At 42.9% G+C, this 13,718-nt stretch overlaps 1 long non-coding RNA gene across 5 annotated transcripts in view; it reads right to left on the reverse strand.

Moving 5' to 3' along the window:
• The window catches only part of LOC114197255 (uncharacterized), a 33,460-nt gene that overhangs the window by 10,348 nt on the left and 9,394 nt on the right, over nt 1-13,718 (reverse strand). For 4 of the 5 annotated variants that reach the window (XR_003606876.1, XR_015767955.1, XR_015767954.1 and 1 more), the window contains exon 3: nt 4,625-4,732. This is a non-coding gene — a long non-coding RNA (uncharacterized LOC114197255). Of the gene's footprint in view, nt 1-2,032; nt 2,227-4,624; nt 4,733-13,718 lie in introns of all 5 variants that reach the window. The other variant, XR_003606874.1, reaches the window with a different exon arrangement.

The raw sequence follows: 13,718 nt of genomic DNA on the forward strand, positions 1-13,718 counted from the left end.
TAATATTCTTCAACCTTGGGGCTAAAGCTGTGGTTCCCTGTGTACCCTGAGGCTGCTAGAAAAAACGGGAGTCCCTTTGCCTGGATGGGAAGTTCTCTAGGAAGAGGGCTGTGTGCCCTGTTCAGACCCTGCCCTCTAGTGGCCGAGGGGACTGGCTTCGCAGTCCTGACCCTCCCAGTCCATCCTGCCAGCCTCTAGGAACCTGGGCCCTGTCTAAGGGTGGCTAGAGAGGGAGCTGAAAAGCACTATCCTCAATAAACGGCTGGTCTTCCCAGGACTCCTTTTTCTCCACCTGGCTTTTGAAATGTGAGGGGCACCTGCGTGGCTCAGTTGGTTGGGCGTCTGCCTTCGGCTCAGGTCATGATCCTGGAGTCCTGGGGTCGAGTCCCGCATCGGGCTCCCGGCTCAGCAGGGAGTCTGCTTGCCCTTCCCCCTGCTCATGCTCGCCCTTTTTCTCTCTTTCAAAATACATAAAATCTTAAAAAAAAAAAAAAGAAAGAAATGTAAGCTTCCCCGAAGGTTGGAGCTGGGGTGAGGGGGGTGGCATGGCCCAAATCCCCATTTTGGAAGCAAAGATCCAAACTAATATCAGAACTTGAGAGAGCACTGGTCTTGAAGTCACAGGCTGTGAGTTCAAGTCCTACCTCTGTATGTACTATCTGTGTGACTTTGGGTAAGTCCGTTAACTTCCCATTAATAAGCCTGTATATCCTCATTTGTGAAATGAGGCTCTGATATAGTGGCTCCTTCACAGAACTATCCCAGGGTTCTCATAGATTAGGTATGTCATGCACTTAATAATATGAAGAGAAAAGTGCTATACAAATGTAAGGCATTGCTCATGTTATTGCTCAAAAAGCCTCTTCTAAGTGTTTCTCAGGCAGTGTTCTGAGTGCTCTTCTGAGGGTTCCTGATGCATGGGCACCCAGTCCTAGATAGTGTGACATTGGTAATAAGATCCTGGTGCCTATTTTAGGGGAGCTTAAGCTCCCCTAAACCATTGTGAGATGGTTGAAAGAAGCCATCTACCTTGGAGTAAAGAGGCAGGGCTTTGGATTCCAGCCTTACACTTTCCTGGGCCCTGTGACCTCGGACTTAACATCGCTTAACATCGCAGAGCCTCTCTTCATCTGTATGATGAGGATGATGATGCTCTCTGTGAGTGGGGGGGTGGGGTGTGGGGCAACTGGTAGAGAGTGAAAGCAAAATAACTATATGAAAGATGTGGAACATGTTAGCTGCTCAAGTACAAACTTTGAATCTGCATCTTCATATGTTCGGGCCTTAAGGAAACTAGAATTCATGGCTCGCCATATGCCCAGAAGTTTGAGTCATTCCTTGGGGTGCCGAGATTTTTAGAGAAGGCAGGTGTGTGCTTTGACATCAAAGGGATGACCTAGGTAAGCCAGGAAAGGATGAGTGCCATGAAGTTGGGGCCAGTGGTGGTGGGGCTGTTTATACCGGTTAGGAAAGCAGGGCATTTTTCTCTGAGGCAGGCTTTCCACAGAGGAAAATCTGGACTCGAGAGAGATTAAAAGTCTCAAAGGTAAAGGAGAGATGTAAGGAAATAGCCCGCATTGAATCACTGCAAAGGACAGTATTCATCAGAGAATTAATTTGGAAGGAAATAGAGTGTGAAATAGCAGCGAGCCTTTCAACTCTGGGCACTGTGGCCTTAGAAACCCAGTCGGTGTTTCAGAGGCTTGCCAAGGCCCAGCCTGGGAGCTACCTCTAGAGAAGCAGCTGGGGGATGCCCAGAGACCACAAATTGCTGAGCTCGGAAGGAACTGATTGAGTGTGTAATTAAGGGGAGGGTTGTATAACACTTGGGTAAGTAGAACTTGATGGGGTCAAACCAGCAGGGCTTCTGGGAGATGAGAGAGCCGTCCCTGGGGCTGTTAGTAACTGAAGCCAGATGCATCAAGTTCGATACAGCTTACCTGGACCTGGTGGAGACGAGGATGGAAGAGTCGGGAAGGGGAAAGGTTGAGTGCTTGCTCCCTAAGTCAAAGTGTCCCCGTAAGCTCAATACCTTAGTGGTTCTGTTCTGGGAGTGAGGTAACATTGCAGAGCGATGGGAAAAATCCCCGGAAACTGAAAGAGCAGAGAGGCTGTGACTTGGCCAAGGTCACATAGCACAGAGGAGCTCTACTGGGTTCTGAGTCCTCACTGGGCATCCAGAGTGCGTCTTGCTGTGCCACAGTGATGGTGACAGCTGAAAGGGACCTGGTCAGAGTGTGAAGAGGGAGTCCTGTATCAGTGGTAGGGAAAGGGTATGGTTCACAGTATATTTGTGGACAAGATGGGTATGTGTAGGTTGGATACTGAAACAACTAGGTGTATTCATAACTGGTTGAATTCCTATAGCCCAAATCCTTAGTACTACCTAATCCACAAGGCCCCACGAGACAGGACCCCTGACCACCCCTCCAACCTCATCCCCTACCTCTTGTTCTCCCCTCAGATGTTGAGACATTGGCTCCTGCTTGTCATTCAGGCTTCAGCTTAAATGTGACTTTCTCTCATACGGGATATTTCCTTGGTGTTTATGTGTATGTTTAATTTAGCATTTGCTTTTGTAGAGCTACAACAGAAGCCCGATGGTTAACACACAGGCTCTGTAGCCAGACTGCCTAGGTTGATGCTCCATCCTATAGGATCCGTGTGATCTTGAGCAAGTGACTTAACTCCTCTGTGTCTCAGTACACTTGATCTAGAAAATGGGAAGAATAGTATTTACCTCGCAAGACTTTGTGAAGAGCAAACATGTACAGTGTTTGGAACAACGCCTGGTACATAGGAAATGCTCAATAAATGTCAGCTAGTATTATTTTTTGTTTTTATTTGTCTTATCCTATGTCTCCTCCCCTGTAATCAGCAGGAACCTTGTCTGGCTTGTTCACTGCTGGACGTTTCTCCAGCACGTAGATCATGACTTGGCACATAGTGGGGTCTCAATACATATTCATTGAATGTATTTGCTGAACTAATAAAGTAACTAATTCAGTGGTCAGTCATTTTTCAGGGAAGTGTTTTGTGTTGTACAGTAGGCCTCTGCCCGTTTGGACATGTTTTTCAATAGTTTGAGGAAAAATGCAACTGAATAACCAGGGAGTGCGGGCTGGATATACTTACTAAAGATATAAAACTGGGAGGAATACCTTATTGAATGACTGAAAGAGTGAGTGAATAAATGATAGGTCTATTTGATATGTTCATGCTAATATCTTTTTTTTTTTTAATCCTGGGCAAATATTATGAGATGAAACTTACTGGGAATAAATACAAAGTTCTTGATCTAAAAAATCAATTGCCCACAACAGGATAAGGGTTATCGTGAGCAATTTGTTAGGTGTGAATCAACAGTATGATGTGTTCCTCGAAATTCCAAATGTGCTATGATGCCTGGAATGAAGGAGGTGATGGTCCTGTTCCATCCTGCAACAGCTCAGAGAACTATGCTCAGATCTGGGAGCCAAACTTGCTAGCAGAAATAAACAAACATGCCAACTGGAGAAGGACCATCAAGGGGGAGGGATCAAAGGGGCTGAGGACATATCAAATATTTTATTTATGTGGGCCCCGAGGACCACACTCAGACCAGTATGTAGGCTACAGGGACATATAGACTTTAGATCATAATATAAGGAAAATCTGTGAAATAATCCGAGATGGTCATAGATGAATTGGGCTTACCTCAGAAGATTCCTGTCGCGGAAGGATTTTTGAGCTGACGCTGGCCTTTAGCTAGAGTATTTTAAAGGGTCATACACCATCCAGGGGGCTGGAATAAATGGCTTTTAAAGTCTTTCCCCACCCTGAGAATCTACGGCTCTATGATTCCATAACATCTTTCATTCCCTGTGAACAGTCAGAGGCAGGCCTCATTTTTCTTTTCATGTGGTCAGGGATGGGGGTTGGTCCTCTAATTTGATGATTCTGAACTTTAAAGAAGGAAGAGGGAAGTGCCTGAGAATATGGTGACCTCACTATAACCCTTTAAAAGTCCACCACATTGGGCCAGATGGACTTGGAGGCGCCAGGGAATAATAGCTCTTGAAAACACCTTCTTGCTGTTGCTACCACCATCCCATCTTACAGTTTCCACTCTGGTGCAGCTTTCTCTAAGGTTTTTCTGTGCTGCCTTTCAGCGCCCAGGAGGGCAGCGAGAGGGCTCCCTGAGTCTCCTGTTCTGAAAGAAGAAACAGTTTCCAGCTCCAGCTAGAACCTTCTTACTGCCCAGCCAGCACACCCGTGAAGCTTTCGTATTTGCTCTCTAGAACAGCCATTTCAGATCTCTGCATTGCAAGCCCTGGGGTGAATCTCAAAAATGTTCTGATAACTCAGGTTGTACTAGGCATATGCACATATGTTATCTGATATCCATCTCACAAAAACTCAGTGACACTGAAATGTAAAGCAGCTGGCTCAGAGAGATCGAAGTCAATGAACCAGCAAGAGGCAGAGGCAGGACTTAGACTCCCACCTTTGACCTTGGGGTCAACTTGATTTTCTCCCCATATCCCCACATCTCTCCTCTGGGATGTTGCTTTCCCTTTGCTTTGTCTCCTTCAGCACGTGTGGTACCGCCTTCCTTTTTACCAAAGCTTTCTCCAAAGCTTACCTCCACCTGTGTTGTGGTTCTTCACCTGCTTCTTGTGATCTTCCTGCCAAGGATGGCATGAGTTCTCCTGTATCCTCAATCCCTCCCATTCAATTGGTTCCTTTCTTCCTATGTTAAAACAATAATATTTCCATTATCTTAAACTTCATCTGTTTTCCTTTTAGCTGTCATCCTCTTTCTCTTGCCTAGTACTGTCAAACCTACTGAGTGAGTATAATTCAGTGTCTCCTGTCCTTTTCATACCCAGACCCTTTTCCCTGGCAATCTGCCTTCTATTTCTTTACCAGAAATGCCCTCCAAGAGACCAAAGCATTAGTTGATCAATTTTGAGAGCCATTCTTGGTGTCCTCAACCTTCCTTGATTTCTCAGTAGTATTTGGCCCTGTGGACCACCCTCCTATTTCTTGAAAGCCACTCTTCCAACTCCTCGGGATTGATGTAACTCTATACTTTTGTAGCTACCCCCGTGATGGATTCTTTATCTGGACAACCAGTTCCCCAGCAGTTACATGAGAGGGGTGGGCTAGGGTCATTTCTAAGGTTTCTTCCTATGCTATGAATTTCAGTTTCTTTTGCTGGAACTTCTTCCACCCCTTCTGACTGTGTCAGTCCTTCATGACTTAGTTTTTCTTCCTCCACTTAGTTCTCTCTTCTCTCACTTCCATGGAGAGATAATCCATACTTGTCTCCATGTGGAGGAATTCACATTTCTATAGCTATTCCAAACCTCTCACTCCCCTGCCCTTATGTCCAACTGTCTGCACGTAGATGCTATATCATCCCTTCATACTTAGCACTTCCTCAACTCCAATGAGCACTGGCTTCCCAACTTCCCCAATTTTTACCCATGATACCAGAGGCTTGGATCAGGTGTGGCAGAGAGAGGAAGCTAAGGGCCTCTAAGCTCATTCTGAGAAAACAAGAAGTGAAAAATAGGCCCAGTATCTGGGGAAAAGGATTTAAGAGAGGAGCAACAAAATGAAACCATTTAACTCTAGATCCTTCTCTCTTCCCTAGTCTTTCCTAAGAAGGGAACCAATCTTCAAGCCAAAAAAGGCCAAACATTGTTGGGATGGATGAAAACCTTAGACAGATGAGCACATAGCACCTGGTTGTTGTTCATGAGGTCAGATCTTCATGTACAGATGCATAATGCCCTGAGGTAGAGAAAGAAGTTCTAGATGTTACCTCAGAGAATAGTCTAGAAGTTAGGATACTTTTGGATTTTTAGTCTCAGAGGGCCAAAATACAAACACAAATGTGGTCCTGGTATTTCAAAACCCATAAAATGAGAGACTCCAAAATCTGAAGACCAAGAGCTCTTTGTCCCCAGTAGCGTCTAGAGTGAACTCTTAAATAAGTAGAAGTCTGTGAGCATTTAGGAAAGAAAGTAGTAATCAGCATTTGGAATCAATAGTTAGTGAAACTGTCTCTTTTCTCTTTGGGTTAATAGACCAGTGAATCAAATATTCCCAAGAAATTTGATAAGTCTTTCCAGTTAGTCTATGTTTCTCAGTCTTCATGTTGGCAACTTCTTTGTCTTTAGTCGTGTCATACCTGTGTTTGTAATCACTTGTTCAATGTCTGACTTCTTTAGTAGACTATGAGTGTGGTGAGGACAGGATGCGACCATGCCTGACCAGTTTGCTGCCATATACATAGTTCCTAGCTTTGTACATTCTGACAAAAAAATAAATGAAAGAATCAGTTACTTAATAGTTAGATGTAAAATGTGAGCTGGATGATAATAGACTTATAAGTGATTGTGAAAGTACATTTAAAAATTAACAAATTACTGAATTGATGTCAATGTAAAGATTAGCTCTAACTATAAAACTCTTAGAAGAAAACATAGTAGAAAAGCTTCATGGAGAGGAGGGAAGATGGCAGAAGAATAGGTAACCCACATTTCATCTGGTCCCTCGATTCGGCTAGTTATCTATCAAATCATTCTGAACACCTGTGAATTCAACCTTAGATCTAAGAAAAGAATTGCTGCAATTCTACAAATAGAAAAGCAATCATTTTTTAAAAGATAGAAGGTGCAGAGATGTGAATCTGAGTGGATATATGGGAAGACAAATTGCGGAGGGGGGAGGGAGCCTCCTTTCTGGCTACTGGAAAGTGATAGAGCAGCAGAGCACAAAATCAGAACTTTTAGAAGTCTGCTCTGGTCAGGGACCTCCCTGCCTAAAAGGTGCTCAGGTGGCAAAGCAGGGTGGAATCCTAGATGGGACAGTGTGGTCTCAGGATCCCTGGGGTCACAGAAAGATCCAGGGTGCCTGAGTGTTCCCAAGCATTGGGGCGGCGACGCTGGCTACAATCAGTGAGCCCAGGAGTGGGCTCTCAGCTCGGTGTTGCCATAACCATGAACCCCAGCATAACTGGGTGACAAGCATGAGCCCAGCAAGCAGCAGAACCACAGTGAGACTCCCCTCCTTCCCCTGAGAGGATCCACATGGGTGTGAACTGCAGGAGTCCACAGTTTGGCACACACAAAAGTGATTGCTTTTCCCTGAGGGCACACTGAGGTGGGGGGTCACGATCTTTCAGCTCCGGGGTTGGAGATCACGGTGCAGCCATTTTAATTTTCATCCTCTAAAGAGGTGTGAAAAGCCTTCAGGGAACAAAAGCCACATAGAGCAATCGGGGAAGCAGCTTACACTGAGCCTGGCCCCCTGGCAAAGGCGGTACCACTCCACCCAGGCAAAGACACCTGAGAATCAGGGCAACAGCCCCACCCGCAGAAGACCAGCAGGAACATCAGGCTAATACCAAGTTTATGGATCACACAGAACTGAAAAACTCCAGCACTAGGGGAAAATAGTATATAGAATTTGAGGTTTTTTTCTCATGATTCTTAGTCTTTCAGTTTAAAAATTTTCTTTTTCTTTTTTTCTCTTCAACTTGTTTCTTATTTTATCAACTCTTTTTTTAAGTCCTTTTTTAATTTTCATTTTTACATTTATATTTTATAGATATATTCTTCATTTTTTACTTCCTTCCACTATATTCGGTTTTATTTTGTATATATGTATATGTTTTTCTTTCTTGTGGTGACTGGGTGGCTCAGTTAAGCCTCTGCTTTTGGCTCAGGTTGTGATCTTTGGGTCCTGGGATTGAGCCTTGTGTTGGACTCCCTGCTAAGCAGGGAGCCTGCTTCTCCCTCTCTCTCTGCCCCTCCCCCCACTTGTGCTCAATTTCTCTCTTTCTCACTCTCTAAAATAAATAAAAGATTTAAAAAAATAAGTTTTTCTTTCTTTACAATTTTGGGATCTAGTGTCTTCTAACAAACAGACCAAGGTACACCCAGGGCCAAGTGTATCACCCTGCTTTGTCCACCTGTTAGATTATATTCCCTTTTCCCTTTTTTTTCTTTCTTGGTTTTTCATCTCTTCTGATTTGTCTAGTGTATATTTCACTGGGGTCACAGTTGATATTTTTGATTAAGTTCTCTTGTTCATCTGTTCTTCTCTGAACAAAATGACTAGAAGGAGAAATTCACAACAAAAGAAAGAACCAGAGGTAATACTCTCTGCCATAGATTTAATTGATATGATATAAGTAAGATGTCAGACTTGGAATTCAAATGAATGATTATAAAGATACTAGCCAGGGTTGAAAAATCATAAAGGATACTAGAGGATCTTAGTGCAGAAATAAAAGAACTAAAATCTAACCAGGCTAAAATTTAAAATGCTTTAACTGAGATGCAAGGTAAAATGGACTAACAGCTAGGGTAAATGAGGCAGAAGAGTCAGTGACATAGAAGACAAAATGGTGGAAAGTAAGGAATCCGAGGAAAAGAGAGAAAAACAACTACGGGGTCATGAGGGGAGGCTTTGAGAAATCAGTGATACCATAAAGCAAAACAATATTAGAATAATTGGGGTCCCAGAGGAAGAGGAAAGAGAGAGAGAGGGACAGAAAGTATATTGGAGCGAATCATAGCTGAAAACTTCCCTAATCTGGGGAAGGGGACAGGCATTCAAGTCCAGGAAGCAGAGAGAACCCCCCTCAAAGTCAATAAAAATAGATCAACACCTGACATATAATACTGAAGCTTGCAAATCTCAGAGATAATGAGAAAATCCTGAAAGCAACTGGAGACAAGAGGTCCTTAACCTACAAAGGTGGAAACATTAAACTGGCAGCAGATCTATCCACAGAGACCTGGCAGGCCAGAAAAGGACTGACATGATATATTCAGGGTACTAAATGAGAGAAACATGCAGCCAAGAATACTTTATCCAGCAAAGATGTCTTTCATAATGGAAGGAGAGATAAAGAGCTTCCAGGACAAACAGAAACTAAAAGAATTTGTGATCACTGAACCAGCCTTGCAAGAAATATTAAAATATTAAGGGGGATCCTGTAAGCTGAGAGAGAGCCCAGAGAAAAGCAGTCACTCCCGTGTCCCCGGTCTCCGGCCACACTCCGTGCTCACCTGGCCTGTGACCGAGTGTTTCTATCTCTGGCTCCTGACCCCGTGTGGAGTCTCCAAACCCAGCAGATTCCTGTGGTGCGCTCCCGCACCGCTCCTCCCAGGGGAGGAAAGGGAGTCTCCCGGCTCTGCTGCTTGTTTGGTCCCCGCTGGAGGAGCAGTGGCCCGACCGTGCCGCGGATCACAGTTTATGGCAACCCCGAGCTGAGAGCCCGCGCCTCGGCTCCGTCTCGGCAGCCCGCTTCCCCACTCCGATACCTGGGAGCTCTGCTACACTCAGGCACCCCCGGTCTTTCTTGACCCCGAGGGTCCTGAGACCACACTGTCCCGCAAGGGTTCCACCCCCAGCTTAGCCACTGGAGTGATGTCCCTCAGCGGAGCCGACTTCTAAAAGTTCCAATTTTGCGCTCTGCTGCTCTATCACTTGCCAGAGGCGGCTGACGGAGGCCCCTCCCCCGCTGTTTATCTTCCTGAATATTGCCTCGGATTCACTTCTCCACACGTCCTACCTTCCAGTAAGTGGTCGCTTCTCTGTTCAGAGAGTTGTTGCTACTCTCTTCTTCAGTCTCCTGTTGAGGTCGTAGGTGTTGAGAATGGTTTGATCCCTATTCAGCTGAATTCCTGAGACCAGACGAAATCCAGGTCTCCTACTCCTCCACCATCTTGCTCCGCCCCTACATTTCTGTTTTTGAAACAGCTTCAGAAGTATAGATATTAGTTTTTCTTTAAATGTTTGGTAGAATTCCCCTGGGAAGCCTTCTGGCCCTGGGCTCTTGTTTGTTGGGAGATTTTTGATTACTGCTTCAATTTCCTTGCTGGGTATGGGTCTGTTCAGGTTTTCTATTTCTTCCTGTTTCAGTTTTGGTAGTTTACATTTTTCCAGGAATGCATCCATTTCTTCCAGATTGCCTAACTTGTTGATGTATACTTGCTCCTAATATTCTGTTATAATTGTTTGTATTTCCTTGGTGTTGGTCATGATCTCTCCTCTTTCATTCATGATTTTATTAACTTGGATCCTTTCTTTTTTCTTCTCAATACGGATATTAGTACGATGTCGGACCTAGAGTTCAGAATCATGACTTTAAAGATACTAGCTGGGCTTGAAAAAAGCATGGAAGTTATTAGAGAAACCCTTTCTGGAGAAATAAAAGAACTAAAATCTAACCAAGTCGAAATCAAAAAAGCTATTAATGAGGTGCAATCAAAAATGGGGGCACTAACTGCTAGGATAAATGAGGCAGAAGAGAGAATCAGCAATATAGAAGACCAAATGATGGAAAATAAAGAGGCTGAGAAAAAGAGAGAGAAACAACTACAGGATCATGAGGGTAGAATTCGAGAGATAAGCGATACGATAAGACGAAACAACATTAGAATAATTGGGATCCCAGAAGAAGAAGAAAGAGGAGAGGGTCAGAAGGTATATTGGAGCAAATTATAGCAGAGAACTTCCCTAATGTGGGGAAGGAAACAGGCATCAAAATCCAGGAGGCACAGAGAACCCCTCTCAAAATCAATAAAAATAGGTCAATACCCCGACATCTAATAGTAAAACTTACGAGTCTCAGAGACAAAGAGAAAATCCTGAAAGCAGCTCGGGAGAAGAGATATGTAACCTAAAATGGTAGAAACATTAGATTGGCAACAGACCTATCCACAGAGACCTGGCAGGCCAGAAAGGACTGGCAAGATATCTTCAGAGCACTAAACGAGAAAAATATGCAGCCAAGAATACTATATCCAGCTAGGCTGTCATTGAAAATAGAAGGAGAGATAAAAAGCTTCCAGGACAAACAAAAACTAAAGGAATTTGCAAACACGAAACCAGCCCTCCAAGAAATATTGAAAGGGGTCCCCTAAGCAAAGAGAGAGCCTAAAAGCAGCATAGATCAGAAAGGAACACAGACAATATACAGTCACAGTCACCTTACAGGCAATACAATGGCACTAAATTCATATCTTTCAACAGTTACTCTGAATGTAAATGGGCTAAATGCCCCAATCAAAAGACACAGGCTATCGGATTGGATTAAAAAACAAGACCCATCAATATGCTGTCTGCAAGAGACTCATTTTAGACCCAAAGACACCCCCACATTGAAAGTGAGGGGGTGGAAAACCATTTACCATGCTAATGGACACCAAAAGAAAGCTGGGGTGGCAATCCTTATATCAGAAAAATTAGATTTTAAACCAAAGACTGTAATAAGAGATGAAGGACACTATATCTTACTTAAAGGGTCTATCCAACAAGAAGATCTAACAATTGTAAATATCTATGCCCCTAACATGGGAGCAGCCAATTTTATAAGGAAATTAATAACAAAATCAAAGAAACACATTGAGAAAAAGACAATAATAGTGGGGGACTTTAACACCCCCGACTGAAATGGACAGATCATCAAAGCAAAAGATCAACAAGAAAATAAAGACTATAAATGAAACACTGGACCAAATGGACTTCACAGACATATTCAGAACATTCCATCCCAAAGTAATGGAATACACATTCTTCTCTAGTGCCCATGGAACATTCTCCAGAATAGATCACATCCTAGGTCACAAATCAGGTCTCAACCGGTATCAAAAGATTGGGATCATTCCCTGCATATTTTCAGACCACAATGCTTTGAAACTAGAACTCAATCACAAGAGGAAAGTCAGAAAGAACTCAAATACATGGAGGCTAAAGAGCATCCTACTAAAGAATGAATGGGTCAACCAGGAAATTAAAGAATTTTAAAAATTCATGGAAACCAATGAAAATGAAAACACAACTGTTCAAAATCTTTGGGATACAGCAAAGGCAGTCCTAAGAGGAAAGTATATAGCAATACAAGCCTTTCTCAAGAAACAAGAAAGGTCTCAAATACACAACCTAACCCTACACCTAAAGGAGCTAGAGAAAAAACAGCAAAGAAAGCCTAAACCCAGCAGGAGAAGAGAAATCATAAAGATCGGAGCAGAAATCAATGAACTAGAAACCAAAAGAACAGTAGAACAGATCAATGAAACTAGGAGCTGGTTCTTTGAAAGAATTAACAAGATTGATAAACCCCTGGCCAGACGTATCAAAAAGAAAAGAGAAATGACCCAAATCAACAAAATCATGAATGAAAAAGGAGAGATCACAACCAACACCAAAGAAATACAAACAATTATAAGAACATATTATGAGCAACTCTATGCCATCAAATTAGATAACCTGGAAGAAATGGGTGCATTCCTAGAAATGTATCAACTACCAAAATTGAACCAGGAAGAAATAGAAAACGTGAACAGACCTATAACCACTAAGGAAATTGAAGCAGTCATCAAAAATCTCCCAAGAAACAAAAGCCCGGGGCCAGATGGCTTCCCAGGGGAATTCTACCAAACATTTAAAGAAGAATTAATACCTATTCTCCTGAAACTGTTCCAAAAAATAGAAATGGAAGGAAAACTTCCAAACTGATTTTATGAGGCCACCATTACCTTGATCCCAAAACCAGACAAAGACCCCATCAAAAAGGAGAATTACAGACCAATATCCTTGATGAACATGGATGCAAAAATTCTCACCAAAATACTAGCCAATAGGATCCAACAGTACATTAAAAGGATTATTCACCATGACCAAGTGGGATTTATCCCTGGGCTGCAAGTTTGGTTCAACATCCGCAAATCAATCAACGTGATACAATACATTAACAAAAGAAAGAACAAGAATCATATGATCCTCTCAATAGATGCAGAAAAAGCATTTGACAAAGTACAGCATCCTTTCTTGATCAAAACTCTTCAGAGTATAGGGATAGAGGGTACATACCTCAATATCATAAAAGCCATCTATGAAAAACCTACAGCGAATATCATTCTCAATGGGGAAAGGCTGAGAGCGTTTCCCCTAAGGTCAGAAACGCAGCAGGGATGTCCACTCTCACCACTGCTATTCAACATAGTATTAGAAGTCCTAGCCACAGCAATCAGACACCAAAAAGAAATCAAAGGCATCCAAATCGGCAAAGAGGAAGTCAAACTCTCACTCTTTGCAGATGATATGATACTGTATGTGGAAAACCCAAAAGACTCCACCCCAAAACTGCTAGAACTCATACAGGAATTCAGTAAAGTAGCAGGATATAAAATCAGTGCACAGAAATCAGTGGCATTCCTAAACACCAACAACAAGACAGAAGAGAGACAAATCAAGGAGTCGATCCCATTTACAATTGCACCCAAAACCATAAGATACCTAGGAATAAATTTAACCAAGGAGGCAAAGGATCTGTACTCAGAAAACTATAAAATACTCATGAAAGAAATTGAAGAAGACACAAAGAAATGGAAAAACGTTCCATGCTCATGGATTGGAAGAACAAACATTGTGAAGATGTCAATGCGACCTAGAGCAATCTACACATTCAATGCAATCCCCATCAAAATACCATCCACTTTTTTCAAAGAAATGGAACAAATAATCCTAAAATTTGTATGGAACCAGAAGAGAGCCCAAATAGCCAGAGGAATATTGAAAAAGAAAAGCAAAGCCGGTGGCATCACAATTCCGGACTTCCAGCTCTATTACAAAGCTGTCATCATCAAGACAGTATGGTACTGGCACAAAAACAGACACATAGATCAATGGAACAGAATCGAGAGCCCAGA

Source organism: Eumetopias jubatus, unplaced genomic scaffold, assembly GCF_037043125.1.
Source record: "Eumetopias jubatus isolate StellerSeaLion01/CBP00866 unplaced genomic scaffold, mEumJub1_p1.0 scaffold_4, whole genome shotgun sequence".
NCBI classification, from domain to species: Eukaryota; Metazoa; Chordata; class Mammalia; order Carnivora; family Otariidae; genus Eumetopias; species Eumetopias jubatus.